A 13,995-nucleotide genomic window follows, 5' to 3' on the forward strand; every position below is an offset into this window, starting at 1 on the left:
AGAACATGTAGATTCTCAGAATAAATTTAGAGGACAATGTTTATTTGTATATATAAGTTCTGGTACCGTGACAGGAGCAGATATTATAATTATTCCCATTTTTTTTTTTTTTTTTTGAGACAGAGTCTCGCTTTGTTGCCTAGGCTAGAGTGAGTGCCATGGCGTCAGCCTAGCTCACAGCAACCTCAAACTCCTGGGCTCAAGCGATCCTTCTGTCTCAGCCTCCCAAGTAGCTGGGACTACAGGCATGCGCCACTATGCCCGGCTAATTTTTTCTATATATATTAGTTGGCCAATTAGTTTCTTTCTATTTATAGTAGAGACGGGGTCTCGCTCTTGCTCAGGCTGGTTTCGAACTCCCGACCTCGAGCAATCCACCCGCCTCGGCCTCCCAGAGAGCTAGGATTACAGGCGTGAGCCACCGCGCCCGGCCTATTATTCCCATTTTTATAGATTCAAGTAGAGACAAGGAGTGTCCTGGTTATCCTCCCTCCAGGGTCTGGCTCTTCACACTGTACGGGTTACCCCTCTTTCCCTGTGTGTGCTGCATAATATTACACATGTACTACAAATGTGGATAGTACTGTCCGGTTTGAAGGTGCATGGGTCAACTGGGTGGGGGTTGCTTGGCTAGTTTTCCAGGCAAGGTGTCACAGATTGGCTTTAACTTGGTTAAACCATCACACTCCCAAGTCTGATTCTTTGCTTTGCAACCCAAGAACCCGAGTTTCTCAGCCTACCAAAAAAAGTCATCTGGCTTAAGCTAAATACCACTTTCCAAATTACCAGTTTATAATGGGGACTCTTGTTTTGCAGTGACAGATGTGGTTGCACCTGCCATCCAGCAAGCTGCTCCTGGTTTCAAGATATCATGAAGCCTGTGTGGAAACAAATTAGTAGATTGCTGTGAGCACACGTCAGAGCAAAGGGAGGTTGATAGAAATGGCAGGATATCTCTGGAAGCTAAACGAGTCATTTCTAACTCAGAGTGGAGCACAACCCTTTGGTGAGTGTATTTATTTTCCTTGGGGTCCGTGTCTTCTCCCCTGGTCAAGGTTAGCTGGATAGACTCTGCAGACCCCAGATGTTCTGATCCTCATTTCTATATTTCCACATAGACTACCCTCTCACATTGCAACATTCTTTATTAAGAGATGTTAATATCACTCATATAATTATTCTATTCCTATTTTGGGGCCAGAACCATTTGAACCCTTTTTAAAAATGTTGGCTACTTTTTGCATGTATGTGGATTTTTTCAATCAAGTCAGTCCTTTGACCCCTTTCCCCAGAGCTGTGCTCTGCTGCCTTTATAGATGTAGCTTGGTCTCATTGGGGTAAATCAAAGAGCTCCATGCAAGAAGTTATTTTTGAAACTTACATTTGACTCAGTAAGATAGCTGTAAAAACACTACTGGAGAAAATTAAAGAAATAACATAGCACTATTTCCCATAAACTATTATCATAGACTCCAGCCACCTATATATCGCCCCCTATATTGCTTTGTTCTCTATAAAACTCCTTTAAAAAACCCCAGAAGAGATCTTTAGACAATAAGCACAGTCATGTCTATTCAGGTTCTTAATGCATTTTTTTCCTCTGGGGTGAACTATTCCAGATCCTATCTGCTGATTCTCTCATTAACTTGATCTTGGCTTTTATCCATGAGCAAAGGCCACACTCTCCATGTGCAGTGTGGGCTGGTTTTAACTAAACCTTTAAAAAATAATTCTTCATTTATAGGGGATATTCTCCTATTCCTTGAAGTTATAACCTCATCTATAATACAAACATAACACTGGTACCAATTTACGTTAGGGTTTATCCACTGGTTCACCCTCATATTATAATATTTTCAGCTTCCAACCACCTATGTTCTTGAGCTCCAAAGATGGAACATATGTTGTGTTCCAGGAGTTAAGAAACGCTCCTGTCAAGTGAGAATGACTTGAAACATCCCAAAATTCTCGCTCACATTCCTCCTCTGCAGCCCTGGGGGATTTGGGAGGGGCGCTGTAGCAAAGACTGTGTGCCTCTCCTGGGTTCCTCCTGCCCGCCTTCAGCTTGCCCCAGCCCACTTCCAGCTGTTGGTGCCCGGGCCTCCAAGCCATGTGCTCTGTGCAGACACAAAGTGGCGGGCTGGAAGGAAGGAATGGAGGAATTAATATCCCTGATGTTAACCTTCAACCAAGGACTGATGGGAACTGGTGTACATACACCCAACCACCCTTCCTCTAGGGCGAAAAACTTCCATTTCCCCAAGTTCCCAGCACCATTAAGCTCCCACTCTGGCAGGGATAGCTGGCTTAAAAGCACATCTTTACTGCTTCCTTCTCTTCCCCTGTCCCACTGCCTCACTTCTCCACTCCCCTACTAGTGCGCCTGCACTTCCCAAACTACTTGCACTTGAATCCTATCTCAAGGTCTGCTTCTGGGGCACCCAAACTAAGGTGTGTGATGCAACGGGGTAGAGGAGACTCCCTAGCCATAGCACCAGTCAAATCAATCCAGAGATTATAGCTGATAAACTATAATGGACATAGTGCCTGGCACATAAAAATAATTGTTTTATGGTTGTTTTTCAAGTAATCATTGCTTGTGGTCCTCCTCCCAACAAGTGACCGATCTGGTGGGAGAAATTGCCATAGAAACCATGAGGCTTTAATATAGTGTAGTCGGTGTTGTAAGGAGGGGTGAGAAACTTCCTGTGGGAGCACAGAGGTGAGCCAGCAGTTCATTAAGATGGGATGAAGGAAGGGCTTCAGGGAAAGTTTTATTGATGGGGTGACATTATATAGGGAAGCTGGAAAAGAGCATTCCAAAAAAGAAGAGCATGAACAAAGAGAGAGAGACACACACACACACACATGGCAGGATAACAACCGGGCTGGAGCAGGGGGTGCTTGGGAGCAGGGGCTAGGATGAGCCTCAATGCCTTGCTAAGGAGATTTGGCCTCAGGCTGCAAGTAATAGGGAGACATCAAAGGTTTTAAAGCAAAGAAGTAACACGCATTGAAAAAATCTCATTTCTAGAAATATCTGGTGCAGCTATGGGGGTATGTAAGACTATTCTTGGGGCTCAGTTTCCATAGATGGAGCAGTAGAAGGTGGTGGTTATGCACGCAGGATGCCTTTATTTGAACCCCAGCCCTGCCACTCCCTAACTGTGTAATAATCAGCACTAACATTTACTGAACCTGTGTGCCTGGATTGTTGGAAGTGCTTTACTTGGACTAGTCATTAAATCTTTTGTCCTTCAGATTTATCATCTATACCATGGAGATAACATTATTTTATGTTAGCAAAATATTATTTTATAACTATTTTTATGTAGCTACCTCACAGAGTAGTTCTATAAATGAGTTAACATGTATGAGCTTTTTAGAAAAATGCCTGGTACATAGCAGATACTCAGTAAATGCTACTGCTATTGTTACATGTGCTTTTAGAAGAGCTTACATAAAGGGGAATTGATGGCTGCACCTAAGTTTCCCTACACCTGAGTTCAGACATTGCTGAATGGCATCCATGGCAGGCACCTGCACCCAAGTAAACACTGCAAGTGACCGTTGAAGGGAGGGCAGATATAGTGCAATATTGCATGGCCTGACTTCCCTCACATGGCTCTAAGAATTTGAGTCCACTGAAAAAGCTATGTGCCATCTAGACTGGAAGCTATGGGGAGCTGTCCCATAGTGGAAGTGCTGAAGGAGTTAGGATAAGTGTTGAGCAGCCAAGGCACCTAAGCCGTGTTCTAGGTACTAGAATCTAGGAGAAAAAAAAGAAGAAGAAAGCTAGCAGTGAGTTCCAGCACCAGGATTTGGAGCAGCAAATTCCCTCTCGTCTGTCTGGCTCCAAGTAGGTTCTACTGTACTGAGCTGTCTTTGGAGGCCTCCAGTGAGCAACTAGGAAGTGGCCCAGCCCAGGGGGAAGATTCATGTGGTTTTGATTATCTGCGAAAAGGGCTGCTGGGACTCCTTCTAGAAGAAACTTACACCTGAAGCTTCATGTTCTGGTTTTGGACGTCCCAACTGAATCAGCTGTGATATCTTTGGGAACATTGAAGACCTGTGAAGAGCGAGAAGGTATAACGCTTTTTATCTAGACATCTTATGAAATTGCAGATTCATAATTATAAATATTGGGCTCTAAGCACTCACAACAATTTCAGATTAGAACTTGACCTTCAATCCTTTGGAAGCAGGTGAGGTCTTGAAAGAGAAAGCTGCACTGGTATTGTGACTTAACTTTTAGATTCAGGGTTTGAACTAATTTGTAAATTTTTCAGTAAAGCATTTCATTTTTTTTTTTTGACTTCATGTCTCAGTTAAAGTAAAGCATTTCATGACCAAGCTGCTTGCTTCCACAAACCCTTCCTGATTTTTGTCTTTTTCATTGATCTCTTCCATCCTGAGTTGGAGCCCAACTTTCTCAAGAAAACATGATGAACTTAAGTCTAGAGGAGTTTCACATTAACAAGGAATTGCTGTGCCTTTTTCTGGTTTCTTTAAAACAACGGCAGAAGACTATTAATACCATTGATCATGCTATTTATCTATTTTATTGGGTGTGTTTATACCGAGGGTTCTCTAATTTGGAACACAGAAGCCTTTTATTGCTGTATTCTTCCTTCCTCCACGTAGATTCCATATTTTGAAAGATTTTGCCTACCAAACGTGCCTGCCTGCCTGCTTCTACTGAGAAATAAGAATTGTTGGTTCATGAGAATTATAGTGAGGAATCCTCAAGAGTTTAGAAATGAGAAAAATGAAGTTGAAATGAACACCTAATGGATCAGAGGAAAGATGTCTAAAGTAAAGGAGAGAGGGTTAATATGATTCTGGACAAAAGCGAATGAGACATCCAGTGTCTCACTACCATATACAATCCAGTTGCAGGTGACTGTAGAAACTCTCTTGTCGCGCCCGCCTCGCCAGCAAGGAAGACGCGGCAACAGGAGTTCTTCTGACAGTGCTTTAATGGGGTTCCCTTTAGACTTACATGATGCGGAAGACCCAGCCCGGCAGCGTGCAGGCCGCTATATACCCCAGAAGTACAACCCCTAAGCTGCGATAGGCCGCTCAACTGTCGAGCCACCAAGGCATTAGTCCATATCAGGACCCTTTGTTTGCATTCTCGCGCCACAGGGCAACCGACAATTGTGCGTGCGCTGAACTTGTTTACTACAGGCGGGCCACCGGAAATCGGCGCCATCTTGTAATGGCGTTGACACCGCGCCCCACACTCTCTGATGAGTCCCACTGGTTAACCTGTCATCTGTCCCAACATCCTGTCAGGGTGCCCTCCTTTCTTGAAGAGGTTGGGGAGTCATAAAGTACTTTTTCCACAACTCCTTGCATAAGGAAATCTGGGCATCAGTTGGATTCTGCCAATCAAATGCCCTTTGAGGACACATGAAGGGGAAGAGAGGCAGAGTGCAGCCATTGGTTTGTGTGCATTGTACCAGAGAAGCTTGGTTTGGCTGCTGCCCAAGTCAAGAGGTAGTTCCCTGATTGTGTCAGGGCAGCAGCTGCTTTGACGGCTCAGGTCTTCCGTTGTGGTTTCAGGAGATGGTCCAGGAATCTCAAGCTACAGTCTGTTATTTCAGCCCTCCCAACAATTCTGTGAGATATTTAATACCCTGTAATATACCTCTTTCTGCTTAAATTAGCTAGAGTGGACTCTGTTTCTACAAGTGGACTCTGACCCATGCAATTTCCACTAGGAATATTTAAATGCTGAAAAGAGGTCAGAAACCCATTACTATGTTTTCAGATCACTCTAGCCTTTCCTCAGTTTTCAAAAAACAAAAGTTAGCACCAGGTGGAATCCTCATTGGATCCTTCTTAAATGTTTAGTGCCCATGCACAAAAGGCAATGCTTATTTCCATGTGTTTGTTGAAGATATTTAAGTATTTTACATTGGCTTCAAAATCCTTACTGTTACAAGTAAGGAAATTGACCATAAAAATCATTCTCTATCTTGTGTCCATGCCTCTATATTAGGGAGTAATGAAGTTAATCCATTAACGGCTTGTGTCTAAATTGATATATCTCCCTTCCCCAATTGGTCTGTTTATGTATGGTTTGTTTATTTAACAGATCTCAGCTGCTAACCAAGGGAATTTTAAAGCTTCAGAATAAAACCACAATGTTGTAGCATAAATCTAACTGTTGGGAATTTGAAACAAACTGTTGAGGTGTTCAGAGTCTGCTATGAAGAACAATTTAAAAATTCTTAGCTTGACAACAAATGAGTTAGTAAGGAAAAAAAGACACCCTATTTACTGATTTGCTGATGTTAACTAATTCAAACTGACTAGCCAGAATATACATACGTTTTTTACTGGCTAGAATCACATTCTTTTCTTAAAAATTAAATTTATGGTTTTTTCCATGATTACATGTTCATTGTAGAAAAAAATCCATAATCAGACCATGTATATATAACTATTGATAATTTCAGCACACATCCTTGTCTCTTTCTTGTGTGTGTGTGTGTGTGTGTGTTTGTGTGTACTATTAGCGTTGTATTATACATGCTGGTCTGAAAATTGTTCACTTTCTATTTTTTTTGAGACAGGGTCTTGCTCTGTTGCTGGGGCTAGAATGCAGTGGCATCATCATAGCTTACCACAGCCTTGAATTCCTGGGCTCAAGTGATCCTCCTGCCTCAATTTCCTGAGTAGCTGGGATTACGGGAACACCCAGGTAATTTTTTAATTTTTTGTAGAGACAGGGTCTTGCTTATGCTCAGACTGGTCTCAAACTCCTGGCCTCCAGCAGTCCTCCCACCTTGGCCTTCCAAAGTGCTAGGATTACAGGTATGAGCCACCTTGCCTAGTCCTACTTTCTTTTTTGGACAATAAATCATATTACAAAGATATTTTGATAGTCACCTAACTTTTAATTTAAAAAGGATAAGTAGAAAGCACATTCCACTTCCTCCTTGGGTGGGGCCTTCTAAGCACCAACATTGAGCAAACAAACATTCTAGGCACAGGTGATGTTTGTCCTTCATAATCCAAGCTTGAGCTATATATTGATAATGATAATAGATCCACAAATTTGTATCTACGATTTTGAAATTCAGAAAGCCCCAAAGTGGGTTTCATAACTCATCTGGCTGTGAAACCTGACCTGACTTGATTCATTTGGTGGCAAAACTTGGCCCAAAGTGCAATGTCTATTCATGGCTCTTATTTATCCTGTTTAGTGTGAATATTCATATGTTTTGTTGCATAAATGTTAATGTATTTTTTACAAGGTTCTTCCCCAGATCAAACAGGAGTTGTTATGAAATACGTGGTAAATATGTGGTATTCCTTCTCTTGTTGACCCTCTACTGCAAACCCACATCAGGGTCATGGGCAAGATTATTTTATTGGGTCACAATGCCCAGGAGGAATTTCACTGTTAATTCAGAGGGGTTAAAAGTTTGAGCTTTCTCAGAATCATGTCTTTATTTATTTATTTTATTTTATTTTTATTTTTCTTATTTCAGCATATTATGGGGGTACAAATGTTTAGGTTACATTTGTTGCCTTTCTCCCCTTCTCCCCCCTGGAGTCAGAGCTTCAAGCGTGTCCATCCCCCAGATGGTGTGCATTACACTCATTATGTATCTATCTACCCATCCCCTCCCCACCCATCTGCCTGATGCCCGATAAATGTTATTCCTATATGTCCACTTAGGTGTTGATCAGTGAAACCAATTTGCTGGTAAGTACATGTGGTGGTTGTTTTTCCATTCCTGGGATACTTCACTTAGTAGAATGGGTTCCAGCTCTATCCAGGAAAATATAGGAGGTTCTATATCACCATTGTTTCTTATAGCTGAATAGTACTCCATGGTATACTATACCACATTTCATTAATCCACTTATGTATTGATGGGCACTTGGGTTGTTTGATCAATGTTGGTGCTTAGAAGGCCCCACCCAAGGAGGAAATGGAATATGCTTTCTTATTAGACATCTGGTCGCAGTCTCTGCTGTTTATTAATTGTGTTTCCTTGAGATAGTCCCTTAACCTCCCTTTATTTTTTTCATCTATAAAATGGGTAGAGTAACTCTGTAGACTCTCAACATTCCCATGGGTTGTATCTTGAGATTTTATGAAACCACAAACTTGTGAGTATCACTAGATAATAAAATTTCCCTCACAAAATTTAGTAAATTATTACCGAGCCCAGTCACTTATCAACTAATTAATCTGTTGCCACTCACAAGTAGTGGGGCAGTCTGGATGGTAGAGCTTATAAAAATGATTTTTCAAAGAGTAGGTGGAACAAAAATGGCTAATGTTAGTCTGTTTTGCTGCCTCTAATACAACACCTCTTATTACTTAAGCAGAGATACAAACTTTGTTTCTATATATGCAGCTATATATCTTGCCTTGAGCATGACACATCCATGAGAAACATCTAAATGTGAAAATAAAACATGAGGGCTTAGCCTAGACTTCTGATATCATGAAAGAAAGTGCTGTTGAAGGTCTCTACTTGAAGGAGAAAAAAACATACGTGGAAAGTCTTGAAAAGAGTAGTCATTTATATTCAATAACTTGATTTAAATTTGGAATTTCTCCAAGAGGCTGAAGAAAAACAGTAAATAATTTTTAGATAATGGCTGCCTAAGCAAGGGAACTTTAAATACTTAAATGTACAGAAAGTTCATTCATATAATAAACTTTTATAAGCTTTAAAATTTCACTTTTTAGTTACTTGTACTCCTGTACAAAAAGGCGCTTGGAAATGGACATGCCACTGATGTTATTTTTAATATAATACATGACTGGGTATTTTTTTGATGTTTAAGAGTCCTTCACTTGGGGAGGTACAGGATTTCCAGACTTTCTAGAGCCATTCACATTTTCCAGAATCACTCACAATCCGGCTGAGTCTAAGTTAAGTGCTGATCATGAATCTGGAGTTGGACAGGGTAAAGTTAAATCTCAGGATGCCTGGAGTGTATTATATTTTGGTGTGTAAGATTCAAAAGCAAATCAAATGAATTTCAGGTTTTCACAATTAACAATGAAAAAGGCAACACTTCAATTATTTCTCAGACTTAGAGAATTAAAATGACTCTCATGAAATCACATCCTCACAAAGTAGAAGATCATAGAATTAAATCATCAATCAAACCTTGGGAAGAAAAGGGGATATTATCCACTTGATATCTTTATAAGTTTTCAATGAGCACTATGTGTGCTTGGAAATGAAAATCTGCTGTCAGAGGTACTGACAGGCTTTGGGAGCCTTCTTTTCTCCGTCCCAAGCAAATATTAGTAATTCTTAGGATGATGTTTAGAATGAGCTGTTTTCTCTGAACTGTCCTCTGACAGAAGAATAAGAATGATCAGTTATCTTGTTTGGCTGGGTCTAGATGGAATCCTTATTGTGGTTTTAAAAAGTGGCAATGATTACAGATGAGAATGCTAATATTTGGCGGGTGTGCTATCACTAATAAATATAGACATTTCTAAGGCAAGAACAAAATAATACATTAAAAGTCTATTTTCCAAGATAAAGTCTCATTTATGGTCTGGGGCAAGTTATTTAGTTTCCTTAGGACACTGAAAAATGCTAATGATTTAATAACATTTGGTTACAGTGGTGATCTTAGTCCATTTTGTGCTGCTGTATACCACAGCCTGCGTAATTCATCGTAATGAACAGAAATTTATTTGGCTCATGGTTCTGGAGGCTGGGAAGTCCAAGCTCAAGGGACAGGCATCTTGTAAGGACCATATTGCTGCATCATCTCATGGCGGAAGGCAGAAGGGCCAAAGAGTGCTCACAAGAGAGCAAGAGATCGAACTTGCAGCCTCAAGCCCTTTCTAATTGGCATTAATCCATTCATGAGGGTGGAGTTCCTTGACCTAAACACCTCCCCTTAGGCTACACTTCCCGACACTGTTGCATTGGGGATTAAGTTTCCAACACATGCTTTTTGTAAGACACATTCAAACCATAGCAACGGCTTTAAGTAGTTTCCCATACTCCTGAGATATGAAGGTGCTCAGAGGGGGAAAAAATGAGCTGTTTATTAATTCTTATTTTTCCCTGTAGATGTACCATCTCCTTAAGATGATACAACTGATACAATCAAAATCTCTTAAGAATTAGTACATATCAGAATCACCATGTTAGTCAGGATCACTCTAAATGATAAAATTTCCTCACTATTAAGATTTGTTTCTCTCCAAAAAAAAAATCAAACCATGGGATAATAAAGTGATTATATTACTAAATGTATCAATGTATTCTCTTAAGCAAAAAGGGTAATTTTGAAGGAGAAATTATGTAAAGGCATTCTCATATTTTTGTGTCCTGAGACAGTTATTTGCTAAGAAGTACCTAAGGAGCAGGTTATGGAAAGTTCTAGAATGAAATATTATTGCTGGTTTAATAGCTTAAATACTTGATTCCTTTTTAAAAATGTGTACATATATTTTTTCAACTTTTAAGTTTCATTATGAATATTTCAAACACAGAATTAGAAAGAAAGGTTCAGTGAACTCACAGGAATCCAATCCCCTAGCTACACAACCATCAACTCATGGCCTCTTGTTTTGTCTAACTCACTCACTGTTTCTTTCCTCCAGTGAATTTTTAGGAAGCAAATTCTGGATGCATATAATTTCATTTATAAAAATTTCAGCATTATCCCTACATAATTAGGACACTTAGGAAAAAAACATATAAGTACAATGCCACTATCACACCTTGAAGAGTGATAATATTAGGGAAGATAAAATAAAAAAGATTGACACCAAAAGTTGGTGAGTATGTGAAGCAACTGGAACTCTCATACATTGCTGTCAGGAATGTCAAATAGCACAATTACTTTACAGCTACTTATAAAGTTAAATATACATCTAGACTATCATCTAGCAATTTCACTTCTAGGAATTAACCTCAAAGAAACAAAAACATATATCTACAAAAATACTTGTGCAATAATGTTTACAATGTTGTATTCATAATGGCCCCAGGATTAAAATCACCCAAGTAGCCATGAACAGAAGAATGGAACACTACTGAGCAACAAATAGGGATGAACTACTAATATATGCAACAACATGGATGGACCTCAAACACATGATTTTGATTCATACCCCATAGAATGACTATAATCAAAAAGATAATGATGAATGTTGGCAAGGATATGGAGAAATTGAAAACTTCACACATTGCTGGCAGGAATGTAAAATGATATAGCCACTTTGGACAGTAGTTTAGCAGTTTCTCAAAAGGTTAACCATAAATTTACTATATGACCCAGTAATCTCTCCTAGTTGTCTACCCATGAAAAATGAAAAAATAGTGCAAAGATTTACATATGAATATTCATAGCAGCATTGTTTATACTAGCTGAAAAATACAAACAACCCAAATGCTCATCAACAGATGAATGAATAAACAAAATGTGGTACATCCACACAATAGAATATTAATCAGCTATAACAAGGAATAAAGCACATATATGGATGAACCTCAAAAATGGTATGCCATGTGAAAGCAGCCTGATATAAAAGACCACATATGATATAACTCAATTTATATGAAATGTTCAGAAAAGGAAAATATATGAAGACAGAAAGTAAATTACTAATTACCTGGGTTGGGAGTGGAAATGGGATTACCTGAAAAAAGAGCATGGGGAATCTATCTGGATGATGAAAATATTCTAAAACTAGATTATGATGATGATGGTTACATATCTTCGTATATTTACTAAAAGCCACTCAATTGTACACGTAGAATGGGTGAATTTAATAATATGTGAAAGTAGCCACATACAAAGAGTACGTTAGTGTATGATTCCATTTATATGAAGTCCAAAAATAGAAAAATTGATCTATGGTGCTAGAAGGCAGAAAGTGATTGCCCATGAGGTAAGAGCTGGGGGTTATTAACTGGAAACGAATAAGAGGGAATTCTTTGGAGTGATGAAAATATTCTATATCTACATCTACATCTTGTTTTGGATTATGTTTATCCAAGGGGATATAACTGTTAAAATTTGTCATAGGAAACACTTAAGATCTGTGAATTATACATTCATTAAAAGTATAACAATAATTTCTTAATACCAGAAAATATCCAGTTCTGAATCCCGTAATTGTTTATGTATCTATAATTGATTGTTTGAAACAGTATCTAAACAAATTCCATACATTGCCCTTAACTGATATCGATTCTTTTCCCTTTCAAGTCTCTTCTTTTTTTTTCCTCAAGAAAAATAACAAAGTTGATTTTTAGGTAAGGTGTGTTTTGCATATGCATTTCATTTACTCTATTTTTAGTACTTTATTGAGAAATAATTTACACATAACAAAATGCAGTAATAAAAGGCAAAGTGTTCAGTGTATAGCTCAATGATCTTTTAAATATATACAAGTATTTTTGATTAGAAAAGTAATTTAACTACATTGAGCAATATAAAATGTGGTATATGTATACCATGGAGATCTACTCAGCCACAAGAAACAATGATGATCTAGCAACTCTTATATTATCCTGGATGGAGCTGGAGCCCATTCTTCTAAGTGAAGTATCACAAGAATGGAAAAACAAGCACCACATGTACTCACCATCAAATTGGTACTAATTAATCAATACTTATATGCACATATGGAAGTAACATTCACTTGATCTTAGCCAAAAGGCCGAGAAGCGATTGGAAGTAACATTCATTGGGGATCGGGCAGGTGGAAGGGGGAGGAGGGGAGGAGTAAATTCACACCTAATGGGTGTGGTATGCACTGTCTGGGATGGGCATGCTTGTAGCTCTGACTTGGGCAGTGCAAATGCAACAGATGTAACCCAAACATTTGTACCCCTGTAAAAAATTTTGAAATAGAAATTAAAAAAAAAACAACATATGCCAGTGACAGAAAGTTAAAAAACAACCACAATCACCATTTTAGTGCATTTCTTTTATTTTTTAACAACTGCTTCTTCAGTGAGAATAATATATGTATAGTATGTATCTATTATTGTAAGTGATATTATTATTCCACAGGAATAGACATTGCTGAGAAAACTTGCAGCTATAAAACTTATTAATGCAATCATATTGAATTTTGAAGCCCCAAACATACTATCTGACTCTATCCTATCCTGTCCATATCTAAGTGATAGTTAGGAAAAGGATGCACATGTGTTTCAGAGGCATTATATACATTCACCTTCTGATGGATTGACTTATCTCTCTAGAATATACAAGGACCTGCTTATATTTTCCTGAGAATGTAAAAGTCTTTGTGTTGGATTGAGGGAAAAAAATACTGTATTATTCTATCCCGGGACTCTACTCACTTTCCAAAGTTGATAAAAGTTGCACAGGTGTTTCCTTTGACATTTTCAACTTCTAAACTTGAGTATGTTTTCTTGAAAATGAAGTTTGCCCCAGCATATGTTTTGATCTACACATTTTGCACACTGACTTACTCCATACAGTGGCTTTTTGGAAACAGTTTCCACATAACACTTGGAGGCATTGATTTTTTCTACGGTCTCATTAACTCTCATGTAAATGCCAGGTTTTGTTGAGGAAGAAAAAACTATATTAAATGATGGGAACCTTGGAGTTTGGGTATTATTTTTATAAGCAGAATTTTTTTTCTGGTCTGGAAAAGGGCATGGCATTTCTAAGAGTGTGCTCTCTTGGAGGGTTTGCTGTTTTTTCTCCGGAGATATAATGAGATGCAATTGATCTGTCAGCAAAAATGGCTTTCAGAGGCTGCAAGAACAGTAAAATCAAATCAAAGCAAACATGATTATCCTAAAGTGACTTCGGAATAAAAAGTGGTTATCCCACTTTCTCAATAGTTTTGAAAATAACACCAAAAGGATGAAAACACAATCAAAGGCAACTTAATGTTCTTAAAAGTTTATGAGAGACTTTTCAAAAAAATGGTGCTGGAGCAATTGGACATCCACAGGCAAAAAAAAAAAAATTAACCTTAACCTAAATCTCACA

At 38.7% G+C, this 13,995-nt stretch overlaps 1 long non-coding RNA gene across 1 annotated transcript in view; it reads left to right on the top strand.

Moving 5' to 3' along the window:
• Nucleotides 1-4,077, top strand: part of LOC105867874 (uncharacterized) — a 62,829-nt gene extending 58,752 nt beyond the window's left edge. The window contains exons 3-4 of the long non-coding RNA XR_002223105.2: nt 817-1,006; nt 3,861-4,077. This is a non-coding gene — a long non-coding RNA (uncharacterized LOC105867874). The remainder of the gene's footprint in view (nt 1-816; nt 1,007-3,860) is intronic.
• The last annotated feature ends 9,918 nt before the right edge of the window (nt 4,078-13,995 follow it).

The sequence above is a fragment of the Microcebus murinus genome, chromosome 26 (assembly GCF_040939455.1).
Source record: "Microcebus murinus isolate Inina chromosome 26, M.murinus_Inina_mat1.0, whole genome shotgun sequence".
Lineage (NCBI taxonomy): Eukaryota > Metazoa > Chordata > Mammalia > Primates > Cheirogaleidae > Microcebus > Microcebus murinus.